This window comes from Nycticebus coucang, chromosome 5 (assembly GCF_027406575.1).
Source record: "Nycticebus coucang isolate mNycCou1 chromosome 5, mNycCou1.pri, whole genome shotgun sequence".
In the NCBI taxonomy this organism is placed as follows: domain Eukaryota; kingdom Metazoa; phylum Chordata; class Mammalia; order Primates; family Lorisidae; genus Nycticebus; species Nycticebus coucang.
The window spans coordinates 89376730-89393740 of record NC_069784.1 but is presented as its reverse complement, the minus strand read 5'-3'; the positions used below and the strand labels follow the sequence as shown (position 1 = coordinate 89393740).

Genomic DNA, 17011 nt, shown 5'->3' with positions numbered 1-17011 from the left:
ATGAGTAACGAAATTTTAGTCTTATAAAGACTAAAACAAAGGGACCAGTGAGACATCTAAGTATCTCTATAGATGTGAGATATCAGAGTTTTTTCAGAGGGGGATCTGAGCTGTGGAAGTTGTTAGGATGTAAGTACAAATGGCAGTTGAGAGCCAGGCAAGTGGTTGGAATTGTCCACAAACTCTAGGCAGAGTGAGAAAGGAAGGCTGGGGTAGAACCCTGAGAAATATCAACATTTAGAGCAAGAGGAAAGACAATATCCAAAAGACTGTGTCTTGAACACTGAGGAAAGAGACCATTTTGGAATCCCAAGACCTCTAGTCAAATGAATGCAACTCTGAGAGTGCCCTGTGGTTTAGCCTCAGTGGGCTAGCCTCACATAACAGCAGAATGAGTCAGGCCACAAAAAGCCAAAGCTGGCAGTTTCAGGATACTGTGCAATTGAACAGAGCTCTGAAATCTAAATGGACCAAGAGTCTGGAAAAATAAATATGATGTAGCTCATTAGTCCAAGTGGGAAATGCTGAGCAAGCCAGGCAATCTAAGTATACAACCTGTCAAGAAGGAAAAGTTTGGGAGAACATGAATATGGGTCTGTTCTATTTAGATTATTAAATCTCAGGGTAGTTAATTGCTGTACACTATTTACTTACATCTTCCCTCTAAGAACTCTTATTCTAAGGAAATTGCATGTTTAAAAATATATCTCTCACCAATGTTAAGATCTCTTTTGCTAATGTTTAACAATAAGCATCATTTTAGAAATGATTTCTTTGCTTACTAAGGAAGTAGGAGTTTTTAAATATTCAGCAAAACTACCCAGATGACTGTCCCTTCTGTAATTTAAAAAAAAAAAAAAAAGTTTAACTATGTTAAATACCTTTTAAGACTATTAGAGAATTATTACTAACTTTAGGGGAACTATCATGCAAAAATATAAAAATGCTTTAAAATAACCAAAAAACATACCTAATTAAATGTGGCCTTGAGAGTACATACTGATGCTCAAATTAGCCCACCCATCATGCCGAAAAATCAAATCATGAAGTCCTGGTATATCTAACATGTACTTAGAAACGTCCATAGCGTTTATCTGCAGGTTACCCAGAGAGGTCTTGTTTTAATAAATTAATAAAATACGAAGCACAGGGAGGTGAGCTCATCATATAACCGAAAGGTTATGCCATGCATTGAAGAAGACTTTTGAAGTACAAATTTTATCGGGCTTAAATTAAAGCAGCTTAACATTCTTTTGTGTCAAAGCAGTTCAAATAACTTCAATTTACTGATCCAGCAAAACCAAGTTTATGTAGAAGAAGCATTTCCTAAGTGAACAATCTCTTCCTCCAACTGGGCTGGAAAAAACAGCCTCCATGCCCAGAGATTAGGTCTCTTCCCAAGCAGTAGTACAAGGCGCAGACGCTGGGGAATCTGTGTTGCACACTGCCATCTACCGTGTCTCTGCTGAAACTGCAGCCCCAGACTTCATTGTTTATGATGGTGAACAGGAAAACAGTCAGAGCAACATATTTCTTTCCCTTGTGGGAGGTTTTATAAATATTAGAAAAAGATGCAAATGAAAGATGTGCACATTTGCAGTCAGATTCATCGAGATCCATGGGATGGTGATTTTAGGAACAGTGTGGTAAGATTAGGCAAGAAATTTCCTCACTGAGGGATATCAGTTTATAAAATTTGTAATCTCTTTTCTCAGCATCCGAGAGAAAAGACAAAAAAGATATTCTGGATTTTTTTTAAATGAAATCCCAAAGCATACAACTCTAATCAAGATTATTAAGTTATGTATATGTATGGAAGAAAAGCAAGTGTTCATGCATGTCTGTTTTATTTATAAAAGAAGTACTTGTATAATACTCTTCTAATATTATCTGGTATTAATTTTGTAAAGGTCACCAGCCTACATTTGGTCTATCCTCTCTTATTTTTAATCTTTTTACCCAACTTCTGGCCATTCTCTGCAATAGTAACACCAAAGGAAAGGAGATAATGCCTAATACTGGACTGTCACATTACAGCCTTGTTAGCTGAGCTTGTTAGCAATTGTGATAGACCAATGAAGGGGAAGAGATTTTGATAGGATTTTGTTATGGATTTAATTCACCAAAGTGCCAATACTACTAGCTGAAACTGAATGGATTTCAATTTAATAGGTATTTATAAACCATGCCTAGTGCATAGTTGGCACACAGCCAGTACCTAATCCTGATGACCTCTTGCAAGGCCAACTTTTCAAGGAGTAGGCTAGCTGCTGAGAAGCACTGTGCCTTAATGGAGAACTTGACATGCCCCAATTCCAAACACATTTGTTCTTCATGTGATAGGCATGGTATTGTCAAAATTACTCTGGGGAGAATAACAGCTTAAGATAATCCCTTGAGCAGGTAAGAATTCAGTCCCTAAGTGGGAGCAGTGGGAAGCATCTAAAAAGAAATAGGAGTCTGGGCAGAATAGTGGGCTGGAGAGAGTGCTTCCAAAGTAAAGGAAGAGGGAACTCCTTCTGTGTATCACTGTTGCTTCTCACCCTCTGGTTACTCAACACAAAAGACTGGGAGGGCTCCATAGCATCTTTTAAAATTAATTATGTCAAGGAAAATGTTGTTGTGTTTGGGTTTTGGCAGCCAGTTTTACATAAAGACCTTTATAAGAATGACTTGCTTTTAAGCCTTCATGTCTCTGCAGACTTTGCAAAGAAGGTCTGAATTTCCTTTTCAAGGAAAACAAAAACATGTCTATCCCTTAGGTAAGGGAGAATACAACAAAAATCCTGTGTTTCAGCTGTTCTAGCTGTTCGTTTCTCCACCAGACCTCTATCTTCAGAACTCTGAGACCACCCACGGCTCACCCCTCAGGGGACCAAACAAAATCACTGATTTCTCTCTCCCCCAAAGTGAGATGGGTTCGTAGAAAAGGGAAGCTTTTTGTTTTTTCTCATCTTTCAACTATTTATTTATCTCAATTTTCTGAATCTTTGCTGGGATAGACAAAGCTAAGCAAACTGTGATTTAGGCCCCTCATTTTTTTTTTTTTTGTAGAGACAGAGTCTCACTTTATCGCTCTTAGTAGAATGCTGTGGCATCACAACTCACAGCAACCTCCAACTCCTGGGCTTAGGGGATTCTCTTGCCTCAGCCTCCCCGAGTAACTGGGACTACAGGTGCCCACCACAACGCCCAGCTATTTTTTGTTGTTGTTGTTGTTGTTGCAGTTTGGCTGGGGCCGGGTTTGAACCCGCCACCCTCGGTATATGGGGCCGGCAGCCTACTCACTGAGCCACAGGCGCTGCCCTAGGCCCCTCATTTGTAACTCCTTCTGCCAGCATCATGCTCCTACAAGTTCCGCCAGAAACCCTTCCTCCGAGCCTTCTGTTCTCCCCTCCTCTTTGCACATCCTTGCCCAAAGAGGCCCCCATCACTGCCATCTATGTCCCCTCACACCTTGACCCAGGCCAAGCCACTGTTATCTTTAGTTCAAGTGCCACAGCAGCCTCCTGCCTGGTGGCCCTGCGTTCACTCTGTCCCCACCCAATCTTTTTCTTACTCAGACCTCTTACTCCCTGTCTCTTGATTAAAATTCTTCAGTGAGTTTCCCTTGTCCCTAAAGATAAAGGCTAAAATCCTTACCCTGGCCTACGGGACCATGTGCTGCACAGAAGCTGGGTCCCGCCACTCACCCCCTGTACTCCCCATGCATAATCCCTCCCTCGATCCTATGATGTGCCAAGCCCCTCCCCCCACTAGCTGAGCAGGTAAATACAAAAAAGAAATGAAGCTCCTCCCTCCCTTGCGATGTAGTTGATTTCTCCCTCTCCTTTAAACATTCCTTCTCCTGGAAATCTTTCTCTGAGCACAAGTCTCAGTTTCTTTCCTTCCTTCAATACAGTATCTCTTAGAATGTCTTTCTTTTTCCTGAGAGTACTTATTTTAGTATATAGTATCGTTACTCCCTGACTTCACCACAATGCAATATAACAATGCAGCAAAATTGCAATTGTGCCCACAAATAAGAGGAAATGGGTATATATACAAGTAAAAAAAAAAAATGAAAAGTGTCGAAACTATTTTGTCTATTATTATCAAATAATCAAATTATTTAATGTGAAGATTTTCGGTTTATAATCTGTCTGTCCTAATAGACTATGACTTTCATGAGGGCAGCTGTCTGAGAACCTTGCCAGAGTCAGCTTCATGAATGTGAACTTCATGAAGTTCACAAGCCCCTCTGTGAACTTCTACACAGTTGCACAGAAGAGCTTGCAAGGACTCCAGGGCCTGGTTTAATGTTCTAGAACCCACAAATTAGATAAGTCTATCTCACAGCTGGCCTAGTGCTTGACGCACTGAAGGTGCTCACTAGATATATATTCAATGAATAATTACCTACAGAATGATTAACACACATTGACTATGCAAGCAATCTTAGAAAAGATACAACTTTGTGAATTTGGTATGCAAAGGGAAGTCCTCCCAAATCAAGTTGTGTCTTACTGATTACATCTAAGATTCTCATAGCATGGTTGAAACATTTTATTAAAACTTAGAATCTAAAACTTCCCATCTCCCTACGAAAGTAACAAAACCTAACTTAACTGAGGCAAATAGATCTGATATTGTGATTTCCATTAAGACAAGACTTGTGGAGAGAAGAGGGAGGGAGAGATGACCTACTCCTACTCCTACTTATACAGGATATCATCCAAAGGCTGCAAGTGCTGAAGTCAGACCTTACTCACTTCTGGTTTTATGTGGAAGCTGTTCTACCACTTGTTAAGTATATTCTACTACTGAATGCCTTGATTAGCTCAATGTCAGACATTCATTTTATAAATGTTCTAAGTTCATGAAGTTATTAATGGAATGAGAATTGGTTTCTAGGAGCCCCTTCCTAGCTGTGTGGTCCAGAGCACATTATTTAACCTGTCTGAGGCTTACCTAGTTTTCTCATCTGTGAGATGGGAGAAAATAGAGCCTAATTTATAGGTTTGTGAGGATTAGAGATAATGTGTGTAAAGCACCCATCCTTCTGGCAGTCACCACTCAAATCACCTCAATGGTTCTACTAAGAAGAGACAGACATCACCAGTGGGGGTTATATGTTTAACGCCATTAACTTAAACATTTACTCAAGTAATAAAATGTACATTTTCCTTGTTTACTTTACCATTTACTTGTACTGAGAAAGTCATTTACTTGTACTGAGAAAGTCATTTAATAAGTATAACCTGCTGATATTTAATTTAGCTGGCTTTATACTACACAATGTGACTATTAAGTGCAAGTAGTTTAAAAGTGAGTTAATCCTTTCTCATCCCATCGAAACAACCAGATTAACTTTAAGCTCCTAATATTTTATTTATTTATTTTTTTTCCTCCAAGAGTATTTTACTACATTTAAAGACTTCTAGCAACCTATGTTTAAAAACTCTCAGTGGCTGAGGCTGCTGCAAACCAGGGGCTGAGGGCTATGGGGACAGGGCTGATTCAGACACGCAGGTGAGGGACACGAAGGCCTTGCTCATCCTAGTGCACAAACATATCCCCAACCCTGAAGCCTGAGAAGTAGACACCCCCAGCTCTGTCCACATCGTGGCCCAGCCCACCCTGTATGTGGGAGAGCTGCCTCACTGGGCGAGTCAGAGGTCCCTGACACATGCAGCCTTCCCTCCACAAGGAAAATGTGATTTAATGCTACAGATTTACAAACCAAAATAATATAAAAATAAAACATGGAAAACCAAGCAAGACGAGGCATTCCAAGACTTGGGTGCCTCCAGCCACAGCAGCTGTGTCCACATCAGGGTCAGGTGCCTCCTCCCTGAGGCTGAGGCTTGGCTGGGCTGCTTGGACCTTCAGAACTTGAGGCTAAAGCCAGGGCCTGCAGCTGAGGCCCCCTGGTTTGTGGTAGTGAGGTGGAAGCCGGTATCCTTCAGGTAGTCATCGCCCAGCTGGCTGTAGCCCAGGCCTCCCTCGGGGCCGTGGGCTGGTACCCCACTTCACCTGCTGCTGCTTGCTCTTGGCAGGCCACGTGGGGAACATGGAGGGCTCGATGCAGAGGGGGATCTCGTGAAAATACTCGTGCTTGAGGCCATCTTCAGCATTGATCCTCCTCCCAGGGTAGTAGGTCAGAAACTTGTTCATGAGATCAAAGCCCTGGTTCGATAGCAGGGCCCCAAAGCACTTGCTGAGGTTGTTATAGGGGGACTTGCTGAAGGTCATCTTCTTCACTGCTGGGAGGTCATTGTAGCCAGGCCAGATTTTCTCACTGGGGGTCCCCGGGTCCTTGAACATTTTGTTGATCTGATCGATTTCCGACTTCCCAAGGAACAGAGGCTTCTGAGGCAGCAGCTCCCCAAAGATGCAGCCCACTGACCACATGTCCACAGCCGTGGAGTACTCCTTGGCACTAAGTAGGAGCTCTGGGACACAGTACCATAGGGTCACCACCACAGGGGTGTAGGCCTTCAGAAGAGACCCATACTCCCGTGCTAGGCCAAAGTCGCCCACCTTGAGGATGCCGGAGTGACTCAGCAGCAGGTTGGACGTCTTGAGGTCTCAGTGCAGGATCCAGTTGTCGTGTAGGTGCTTCACCCCACGAAGCAGCTGGATCATCAGGGTCTTCACCTCCCTACCAGGAAAGGCTGCTTCATGGTCTCCATCAGGCTCTTGAGGTCGTGCTCCACGTAGTTCATCACGATGTAAATTTTATCCATGTTGCTGCCCACCACGATCTCCCTGACAGTGACAATGTTGGGGTGCTGGGCCTTGAGGATGGTGTTGATTTCCCTCAGAGATGTGATTGGGAAGCCCTCTTTCTCCTTCTCCATTTTGAGCCACTTCAGAGCCACAGTTTCATCTGTCTTCTTGTCCTCTGCCCTGTACACCACCCCATAGGTGCCTTCCTCAATCCTGTTCAGGCACTGGAACTCCTCCATGCTCCGGCAGCCCTGCAGGGCCGACAGATACTTGAGCAGCTCCTGCTTGAGCTTGATGGGTGACAAGGCTGGGGAGTCCGGCACATAGTCCCCTTCTGTTGGTACACTGCTGTGCGGGTTGCCCTCACCCACTTCTTCCTCTCCTTCTTCACTTTCCCCAGAATCTCTGTCAAATCGTGACTCTGGAGCAAGCAAGAGGTGGTTTTCATTTTCTCGCTCTTCATCCTCACTCATTTCTTCCTCACTTACTTCTTCCGCTGACTGCTCTGAGGCCTCCTCAGAGTTGCTCCCAGTCTCCTCCTCCTCTGATTCTTCTTCACTGGCGCTCCCTTCCTCTTCCTCCTCCTCGTCTTCCTCCTCAGAACCTGACCGCCAAGCTGGTTTTCCTCTCGCAGGTAGGACAGCAGGTCTTTTTCTTCCATTTTCTCTTCTTTTGTTGGCTTCCGGCTGTCTCCCAGCTCGAAGCGCTCCCTGGGCTGCCCGAGGGGGCTACGGCTCCACTGGCTGGCCTTGGCCTTGTCGCCACAGTCCTCCCGCGCTGTTTGATGCTGTGCAGAGCCTTCCCGGCAGACCTCGCGCTCCCTGCGCCGCCGCTCAGCCGGCGGCTCGCGCTCCTTCCGCTCTCACTGCTCCTGCTGCTGCTCTCGCATTTTGTGCTCCCCTTCTCCCTTCCTTTCTAACTGCTCAAGGCGATCTCTCTCTCTCCTGGAGGATCTCTCTCCTTTTCTGTCTTTCCAACTCCCAGCGAGCTCTGTCCTGTCCTTCTCGATGTCGTTTCTGACGTTCCTGTTCTTGTTCCTTTTCTCTCACTCTTGAACACTTCCCCGCTTCTGCTGAATGGCTGCAATGCCTATGTTTCTCTTCTCTCTTTTCATCTTTTCTGTGATGAGCTTTTTCTTCCCGAGACATTTGCTGTGATTCTTTGATAGCCAAAGAATCATCTTCCTCTCCTCTGTCTTCCATAGAACCCTCTGTTCTATATGGTGAGTTCCTTATCATGATCTCCATGCCATGATCTCTCAGCTCCCCCTCTTCAAGGGAATCCCTCTTGGAAACCTGGTCACAGAATTTTTTAAGCGTTTTATCTCTGCTTTCTCCACTTGTTCCCCTCTTCGTTTCTTTTCCTGAAGAATGTCATCTAAAGTTTTCACTTCCCAAGAGTCCTTTTCATCACCTATTTGAATTAAAACACCCTGCGCCACCGCCACCGCTGCTGCCAGTCCGAGAGAAGAAACATGAAACAGTTTCTTGAGAGACAAAGAACTTTGACCAAAGTATATTGTGAGTGGTGATTAATATTAACTGGGAATTATCCTTTGCCCATTTCAACTATTGACCTGTTGTGTAGCTGTCAGTATACCAGGGTATGTATGATAGACATGAAGATGCCAATAGGCTTACTGAGATAATGTCAAGGTTATAAAATAGCAAAAGATTGGGAAACTTCTGGAATCAATTCTATAAAGGACAAAATGACTGTTCCAAAGACTGGATCCCTGAACATCTGCCCAGGAGATGCAGGTTCACTTGCAAAATCCCTCTGTGCTTTCTGAGATGAAAGGCCATGTCCCAGCCAGCCCAAACTTCAGACCACTGTTGCTAAATTTTGATTGGTAAGAATTGTTTACCAACCATGTTAACTCATTAATGTGTATTCATCATAAATCTGTTTTTAAAATTGTTTTTTGATTTGTATTAGTAGAATTTACATTTCCTTGCAATTAAATTTATAAAATGTCTGATGTTCTCAGGAGTATTCTGTTTGGTCCTGCTGTCACATCCTGTCTCAGTTGGTGCCCCTCTTCCCCAGCACATCCACATCATGTCAGACTGATTTCCCACCCTTCTCCTACAGTCTCAAGATAACTCGTTTTTAAAGGTTTCAGAGTCCATAGTGTTGGACTATTTTTTTCTGATATGACATGGGTACCAAAGGGCTGGGTCTAGGTATGTTCTACCCTTTGACTTCCTCCCATAGAGACTAAGAATTGTCACTTTCCTTGTCCTTCCAATTCCATTGGGGGAAGGAGACAACTGATTCTCCTGTTCCCTTTATTTCCTCTGATCCTTACAATTTCCTGAAGAAGCTCCTTGCCATCCCCTGTCACTGGGCTGGGGTGGAGGACACCCTCATCTACCTGGATAGGTCTTTGTAATGTTGAAACAGATGCTTCCTAAAGCAATACTTATGCAAATGATACACTGATAATTATCCCTTATTATATTTCACTAGAAAAAATCCTAATCTCACACACTAGCTTCATAACCCCTGGGGTCCCAGAAGCTTCCTGCCATGGCTACTGTTCTTTTATGGCAAATCTGACATAGTGCTTGAAACCTAAATGAGGTTGCCTATCTCACCTTGGAAGGTAACCAAGAAAACAAGTTTTTAAAAGGAAATTTCTACATTTCTACCATGTTCTTCCTTTGAGTGTTAACTACAAAATTAAGGATCTCTAATGATCAAAATGATGTAATGACTCAGTTAAGGATGATACAACTATTAGAAATGGTACATGTATTTAAGTGGAAATGCAGAAAAGTCTGTAAGAAAGAATATTAGAATGTAGGAACAATTTTTTTTTTAAAAAGGAACAATTTTTAAAATGGCACACACATGGTAGTTGAAAACACATTAAAATACTGATATGTATGCAAAGCAAACTGAAGTTCATATGTAAAAATTTATATTTATTCACTTACTTATTCATTTATTTATTTGTTTGGAACAGAGCCTCACTCTGTGCCCTGGGTAGAGTGACCGTGGCATCACAGCTCACAGCAACCTCAAACTCTTGGGCTCAGAGTTGGGCTCAATCTTCTTGCCTCAGCCTCCCAAGTAGCTATAAGTATGCACCCCATAGCCCAGCTAACATATGTAAACACTGTAAAGAATTTAAATGGGGATGTTAGCTGTTAGAGAGAAAAGTGAAGAAAGTTGCCTGACACAGGACAAAACTGGCCCTTTCTCTTCTCTTCTAAAATAACAAAAGTAGGGGGATCAGAAGAACAATTGTAGCTGAAGAGAGAAGTGGAACACTGACAGGAAGAAAACTGACCTTGAGTTGGAGATTTCCAGTGGAGGTCTTGGAGAACCCAAGGCTGCAGCTCTTTGGCTCCTGGCCTGATTGCCTCTGAGTTTGTGCTGGGATACCCTGTGCTTTTATGGTGCCTAAGACACAGTCCCTGCTCACTAGGTCCCACCCTAAGATTGTGTCATTCAAACCTAATCAAGCAAACATAATCAACCCTATCTTCCGTTCAAGGTAATGTTATTAAAATTTTATAGTACAAAATTCAAAATATCATGGTAACTCTTTGAATTCAATAAGCAAATCTACTGCCATCTGAACAAATTCTAAATTTAATTCTAAAACAATGACCTAATGAAAGAACAGAAGAGTCAAATTTGAGGATTCTTGTTTTTAAAAAGTTAATTTCCTTCAAACTACTTTCGATTTTTTTTTTTTTTTTTTTTGTAAAGGAAGATGCCCCAAAGTCTTGCTTTAAGATCAGGTTCAAAAACTCCTATGTGAATAGGCTCAGTACTCTGGGCTATTTGACCTATGAAAACACGAAGATTCTCCACTAGCTTATATAATCATGCAATTTTTCTTTTAAATTTATGAATCAAGCTTTTAGTGTGAATAGACAATGAGGAGAGTATTTTGTGAATAGCCTTCCTATTATCATGGTTCATGACATTTTACAATGCAATTATTGTAGAATGTAGCATAACATAATTGAGATTCTAGAGATGGAAATGGGAGGTAAAAAGAGAGATGAACTTACTCCAGAATATGCAAATGCCATTTTACTTGCAAATTAAATTTTTAAATATAATGAAGTGGGTGTAGAAATTGATTGAAAAATTAATTGAGAGAAACGAATTTGGAATATTTCTATAAGGGACATCTGTAAGAAATTCTGCTCTAACACATATCTTCCTGTTAGCTAAAACTTGAAGGGAAGCCAGGCTAAAGAGAGATCTTTAGACCATGTCAGACTAGCCCAGTTTATATTATGAACTCGTGAACTTACCTGGACTCGAACAAGCAAAAAGAATTTTTTCCAATGTGAACTCCAAATCAGTTTAGGCCAGAATGCATTTGTTAAACATTTGACTTTCTCTATCTCTCTCTCAATATTTTTTAAAGTTGAAGTTGAGAGCTGAGCCCCGGGCTAGAGGCTGAAAACTGACTGGAGTGAAGCTCTGGAAGGTTTTTAAGCACAAACCCAGCCTGTTTTCTGGATGACACTTTTGCTACAGGTCCTGAACTTCTTGAATAGCCTAGAATATTCTTCACTTGTGCCCCTGGGTTATCATCAGCTTCAGAGAATCAACTCGCAGCACCTTGGTGCACCAGAATGTGGTAACTTGAGTGGATGAACACCTGACAAAATGAGGCTTCAAACCACTATCACAGATCTTGTTAAGATCCTGAGTCTGCCCATGACTTAGATTTATATGAAGCAGTAAAAAATCTGTTAAAGTGTAATTGGCCAACAAGAGGACGATTATGATTTTTTTGTTGGGAGGATATTTATTAAATGTGATAGGTGCCTGCCTGGACCTCCATAAGAGCTGCACCATGACTGCGATCAGCACCCGCCCGGACCTCCATAAGAGCTGCGCTGTGACCTCAGTCAGCAACTGCCTGGACCTCAGTAAGAGCTGCACCATAACCCATGACCCACACCCACCAGGCCTCCACACACCCTGACCAGGAACTGGGGGAGCCACGCAACCCTGTGTCCTCCCTCCTCTACCTTCCCTGCCTCCACACCAGCCCGCTAGTCCAGCCAGGGACTCTGGTAGCCACATGCCCTCTGGAGCCTTCCCTGCCTCTGCACAGAGCTCTTCTCCTGGCCAGGGACTGCTGGAGCCTTGGGCTCTCTGTGCCAAATTCACTGGGTGCCAGGCACTCCCAGAACTGTGTACACCACACCCCGCCCTGTTGCTGGATCCGGGTGTGTCACACTCTGGAGCTGCTTCCACAACCAGAACTCCCTGGCTGGGGCAGTGCCAGAGGAACTACACAGGGTCACTCCCTACAAAGATCCAGCAACAATAGAGTGATCCCGCTGGGGTCTAATCGTGGAGATACACTTCCCCAACTCCAAGGACAGCCAGAGGCAACAGTGAAAAACAATCATGAAGCGAAATCAACAGAAAAACTCTGGCAATATAAATAATCAGAGTAGATCAACTCCCCCAAGGATCAATGAAGCAGACACAGCACAAGATCCCATGCACAAACAAATAGCTGACATGTCAGAAATTGAATTCAGAATCTGGATAGCAAATAAGATGGAATTAGAATTCCAAGATATCTCAACAATTCAACAAATTCAAAGATCAAATGACCAAAGACTTTGACACATTGAGACAAGAAGCTGCAGCCCTCAATGATCTGAGAAACACAGTAGAATCCCTCAGTAACAGAAAGGAGCAAGCAGAAGAAAGGATTTCTGACATTGAAGACAAAGCTTTCAAATGCTCCCAAACTCTCAAAGAGGAAGAGAAATGGAGGGCAAAAGCAGATCACTCTCTGAGAAAGATCTGGAATAATTCGAAGAAAACCAATATTCATCTTATAGGGATCCCCGAAAGCAATGAAGTGGCTTCACAAAGCACAGAGTCTCTTCTCCATGAGATTATGAAGGAGAACTTTCCAGACACGCCAAGAGATTCTGAAATTCAGATAACAGACAGTTTCAGAACTCCAGCATGACTCACCCCAAATAAGACATCCCCCAGACACATCATAATCAATTTCACTAAAGTTAATATGAAGGAGAAAATTCTGAAAGCAGCCAAATGAAAGAAAACCATTACCTACAAGGGGAAGAATATTAGAATAACTGCACATCTCTCTACTGAAAACATTCAAGCTAGAAGAGGATGGTCATCAACTTTTAATCACCTAAAACAAAATAACTTTCAACCCAGGATCCTGTACCCAGCTAAACTGAGTTTCATCCATGACAGAAAAATTAAATACTTTAATGACATTCACATGTTGAAGAAATTTGCCACTACTAAACCAGCTCTCCAGGATATTCTCAGACCTATCCTTCATAAAGACCAGTGTAACCCTCCACCACAAAAGTAAAGCCGCCCCAAAAATTTTTGATCGAATTCCAACTTCCACAGCCGCAAAAGGATCCAAAATGTCCACCGGACTCTTGAAAGGCTTATCAATATTCTCAATTAATGTGAATGGTTTAAATTGTCCTCTAAAGAGGCACAGGTTGGCTGACTAGATACAAAAACTCAAGCCAGATATCTGCTGCATACAAGAATCTCATCTTACATTAAAAGACAAATATAGACTCAAGGTGAAGGGATGCTCATCTATACTCCAGACAAATGGAAAGCATAAAAAAGCAGGAGCTGCAATGCTATTCGCAGACGCAATAGGCTTTAAACCAACCAAAATAAGGAAGGATAAAGATGGACACTTCATATTTCTTAAAGGTAATACTCAATATGATGAGATTTCAATTATTAATATTTATGCACCCAACCAGAACACACCTCAATTTATAAGAGAAACTCTAACAGACATGAGCAACTTGATTTCCTCCAGTTCCATAGTAGTTGGAGATTTTAACACCCCTTTAGCAGTGCTGGATAGATCCTCCAAAAAGAAGCAGAGCAAAGAAATTTTAGATTTAAACTTAACCATTCAACATATGGACATAACAGACATCTACAGAACATTTCATCCCAACAAAACTAAATATACATTCTTCTCATCAGCCCATGGAACACACTCCAAAATTGACCACATCCTAGGCTACAAGTCTAACCTCAGCAAATTTAAAAAAAAAAAATAGAAATTATTCCTTGCATCTTCTCAGACCATCATGGAATAAAAGTTGAACTCAATAACAACAGGAACCCGCATACCATACAAAAACATGGAAGCAAAACAACCTTATGCTGAAGGATCGATGGGTTTTAGAGGAGATTAAGAAAGAAATCACCAAATTTTTGGAACAAAATGACAATGAAGACACAAATTATCAGAACCTCTAGGATATTGCAAAGGCAGTCCTAAGACGGAAATTTATAGCACTGCAAGCCTTCCTCAAGAAAATGGAAAGAAAGTAAGTTAATAACTTAATGGGACATCTCAAGCAACTGGAGAAGGAAGAACATTCCAACCCCAAACCCAGCAGAAGAAAAGAAATAACCAAAATCAGAGCAGAATTCAATGACATTGGAAACAAAAGAATTATACAACAGATCAATAAATCTAAAAGTTAGTTTTTTGAAAAGATCAATAAAATAGATAAACCTTTGGCCAACCTAACCAGGAAAAAAAGAGTAAAATCTCTAATTTAATCAATCAGAAATGGTAAAGATGAAATAACAACAGACCCCTCAGAAATTCAAAAAATCCTCAACAAAAACTACAAGAAATTCTACTCTCAGAAATAGGAAAATCTGAAAGAAATCAACCAATACCTGGAAGTATGTCACCTACCAAGACTTAGCCAGAATGAAGTGGAAATGTTGAACAGGTCTATATCAAGTTCTGAAATAACATCAACTATACCAAATCTCCCTAAAAAGAAAAGCCCAGGACCATATGGCTTTATGTCAGAATTCTACCATACCTTTAAAGAAGAACTAGTACCTTTATTACTAAACTTCTTCCAACATTCTATGAAGCAAACATCACCTTGATCTCCAAACCGGAGAAAGGCCCAACAAGAAAAGAAAATTATAGACCAATATCACTAATGAATATTGATGCAAAAATACTCAATAAGATCCTAACAAACAGAATCCAACAACACATCAAAAAAATTATACACCATGACCAAGTGGGATTTATCCCAGGTTCTCAAGGCTGGTTCATTATATGTAAATCTATAAATGTAATTCAGCACATAAACAAACTAAAAAATAAAGACCATATGATTCTCTCAATTGACACAGAAAAAGCTTTTGATAGTATCCAGCATTCCTTCATGATCAGAACACTTAAGAAAATTGGTATAGAAGGGACATTTCTTAAACTAATAGAGCCCATCTACAGCAAACCCACAGCCAATATTGTATTGAATGGAGTTAAATTGAAATCATTTCCACTAAGATCAGGAACCAGACAAGGTTGCCCATTGTCTCCATTGCTCTTCAACATTATAATGGAAGTTTTAGTCATTGCAATTAGGGAAGAAAAGGCGATCAAGGGTATTCACATAGGGTCAGAAGAGATCAAACTTTCACTCTTCGCAGATGACATGACCGTATATCTGGAAAACACTAGGGATTCTACTACAAAACTTTTAGAAGTGATCAAGGAATACAGCAATGTCTCAGGCTACAAAATCAACACCAATAAATCTGTAGCCATTATATATACCAACAATAACCAAGCCGAAAAAACAGTCAAGGACTCCATTCCTTTCACAATAGTGCCAACGAAGATGAAATATTTGGGAGTATACCTAACAAAGGACGTGAAAGATCTCTACAAAGAGAACTATGAAACTTTAAGAAAAGAAATAGCTGAAGATGTTAACAAATGGAAAAACATACCATGCTCATGGCTGGGAAGAATCAACATCATTAAAATGTCTATACTACCCAAAGCAATATATAATTTTAATGCAATTCCTATTAAAGCTCCATTGTCATATTTTAAAGATCTTGAAAAAAATAATACTTTGTTTTATAGGGAATCAGAAAAAACCTTGAATAGCCAAAACATTGCTCATAAATAAAAACAAAGCAGGAGGAATCATGCTACCAGATCTGAGACTGTACTATAAATCGATAGTGATCAAAACAGCATGGTTTGGCACAAAAACAGACAGATAGATGTCTGGAAAAGAATAGAGAACCAAGAGATGAATCCAGCTACTTACCGTTATTTGATCTTTGACAAGCCAGTTAAAAACATTCAGTGGGGAAAAGATTCCCTATTTAACAAATGGTGCTGGGTGAACTGGCTGGCAATCTGTAAAAGACTGAAACTGGACCCACACCTTTCACCATTAACTAAGATAGACTCTCACTGGATAAAAGATTTAAACTTAAGACATGAAACTATAAAAATACTTGAGCAAAGTGCAGGGAAAAATCTTGAAGGAATTGGCCTGGGTGAATATTTTATGAGGAGGCCTCCCCAGGCATTGAAGCAATACAAAAAATACATTACTGGGACCTGATCAAACTAAAAAGCTTCTGCACAGCCAAGAACATAGTAAGTAAAGCAAGCAGACAGCCCTCAGAATGGGAGAAAATATTTGCAGGTTATACCTCCGATAAAGGTTTAATAACCGAATCCACAGAGAACTCAAACATATTAGCAAGAAAAGAACTAGTGATCCCATCTGAGGGTGGGCAAAGGACTTGAATTGAAACTTCTCTAAAGAAGACAGATGCACGATCTACAGACACATGAAAAAAAGCTCATCATCTTTAATCATCAGAGAAATGCAAATCAAAAAGATATCACCTGACCCCAGTAAGAGAAGCCCACATAACAAAATCCCAAAACCAGAGATGTTGGCGTGGATGCAGAGAAAAGGGCACACTTCTACACTGCTGGTGGGAATGCATACTAATACGTTCCTTCTGGAAGGATGTTTGGAGAATACTTAGAGATCTAAAAATAGACCTGCCATTCGATCCTATAATTCCTTTACTAAGTTTATACCCAGAAGACTAAAAATCACAATATAACAAAGACGTCTGTACCAGAATGTTTATTGCAGCCCAATTCATAATTACTAAGTCATGGAAGAAGCCCAAGTGCCCATCAACCCACAAATGGACTAGCAAATTGTGGTACATGTATACCATGGAATATTATGCAGCCTTAAAGAAAGATGGAGACTTTACCTCTTTCATGTTTACATGGATGGAGCTGGAATATATTCTTCTTAGCAAAGTATCTCAGGAATGGAAGAAAAAGTATCCAATGTACTCAGCCCTACTATGAAGCTAATTTATAGCTTTCATTTGAAGCCTATAACCCAACTACAGCACAAGAATATGGGGGAAGGGCCAAGGAAGGGGAATGGAGGGGGGAGGTTAG

At 41.2% G+C, this 17011-nt stretch overlaps 1 pseudogene across 1 annotated transcript in view; it reads right to left on the bottom strand.

The window, feature by feature from the left end:
* Positions 1-5867: 5867 nt before the first annotated feature.
* LOC128585542 (cyclin-dependent kinase 11B-like) overlaps positions 5868-17011 on the bottom strand; it is a 40767-nt pseudogene continuing 29623 nt past the window's right edge. Inside the window, exon 2 of the transcript XR_008380060.1 lies at positions 5868-8163. The product of XR_008380060.1 is annotated as a cyclin-dependent kinase 11B-like (transcript). The remainder of the gene's footprint in view (positions 8164-17011) is intronic.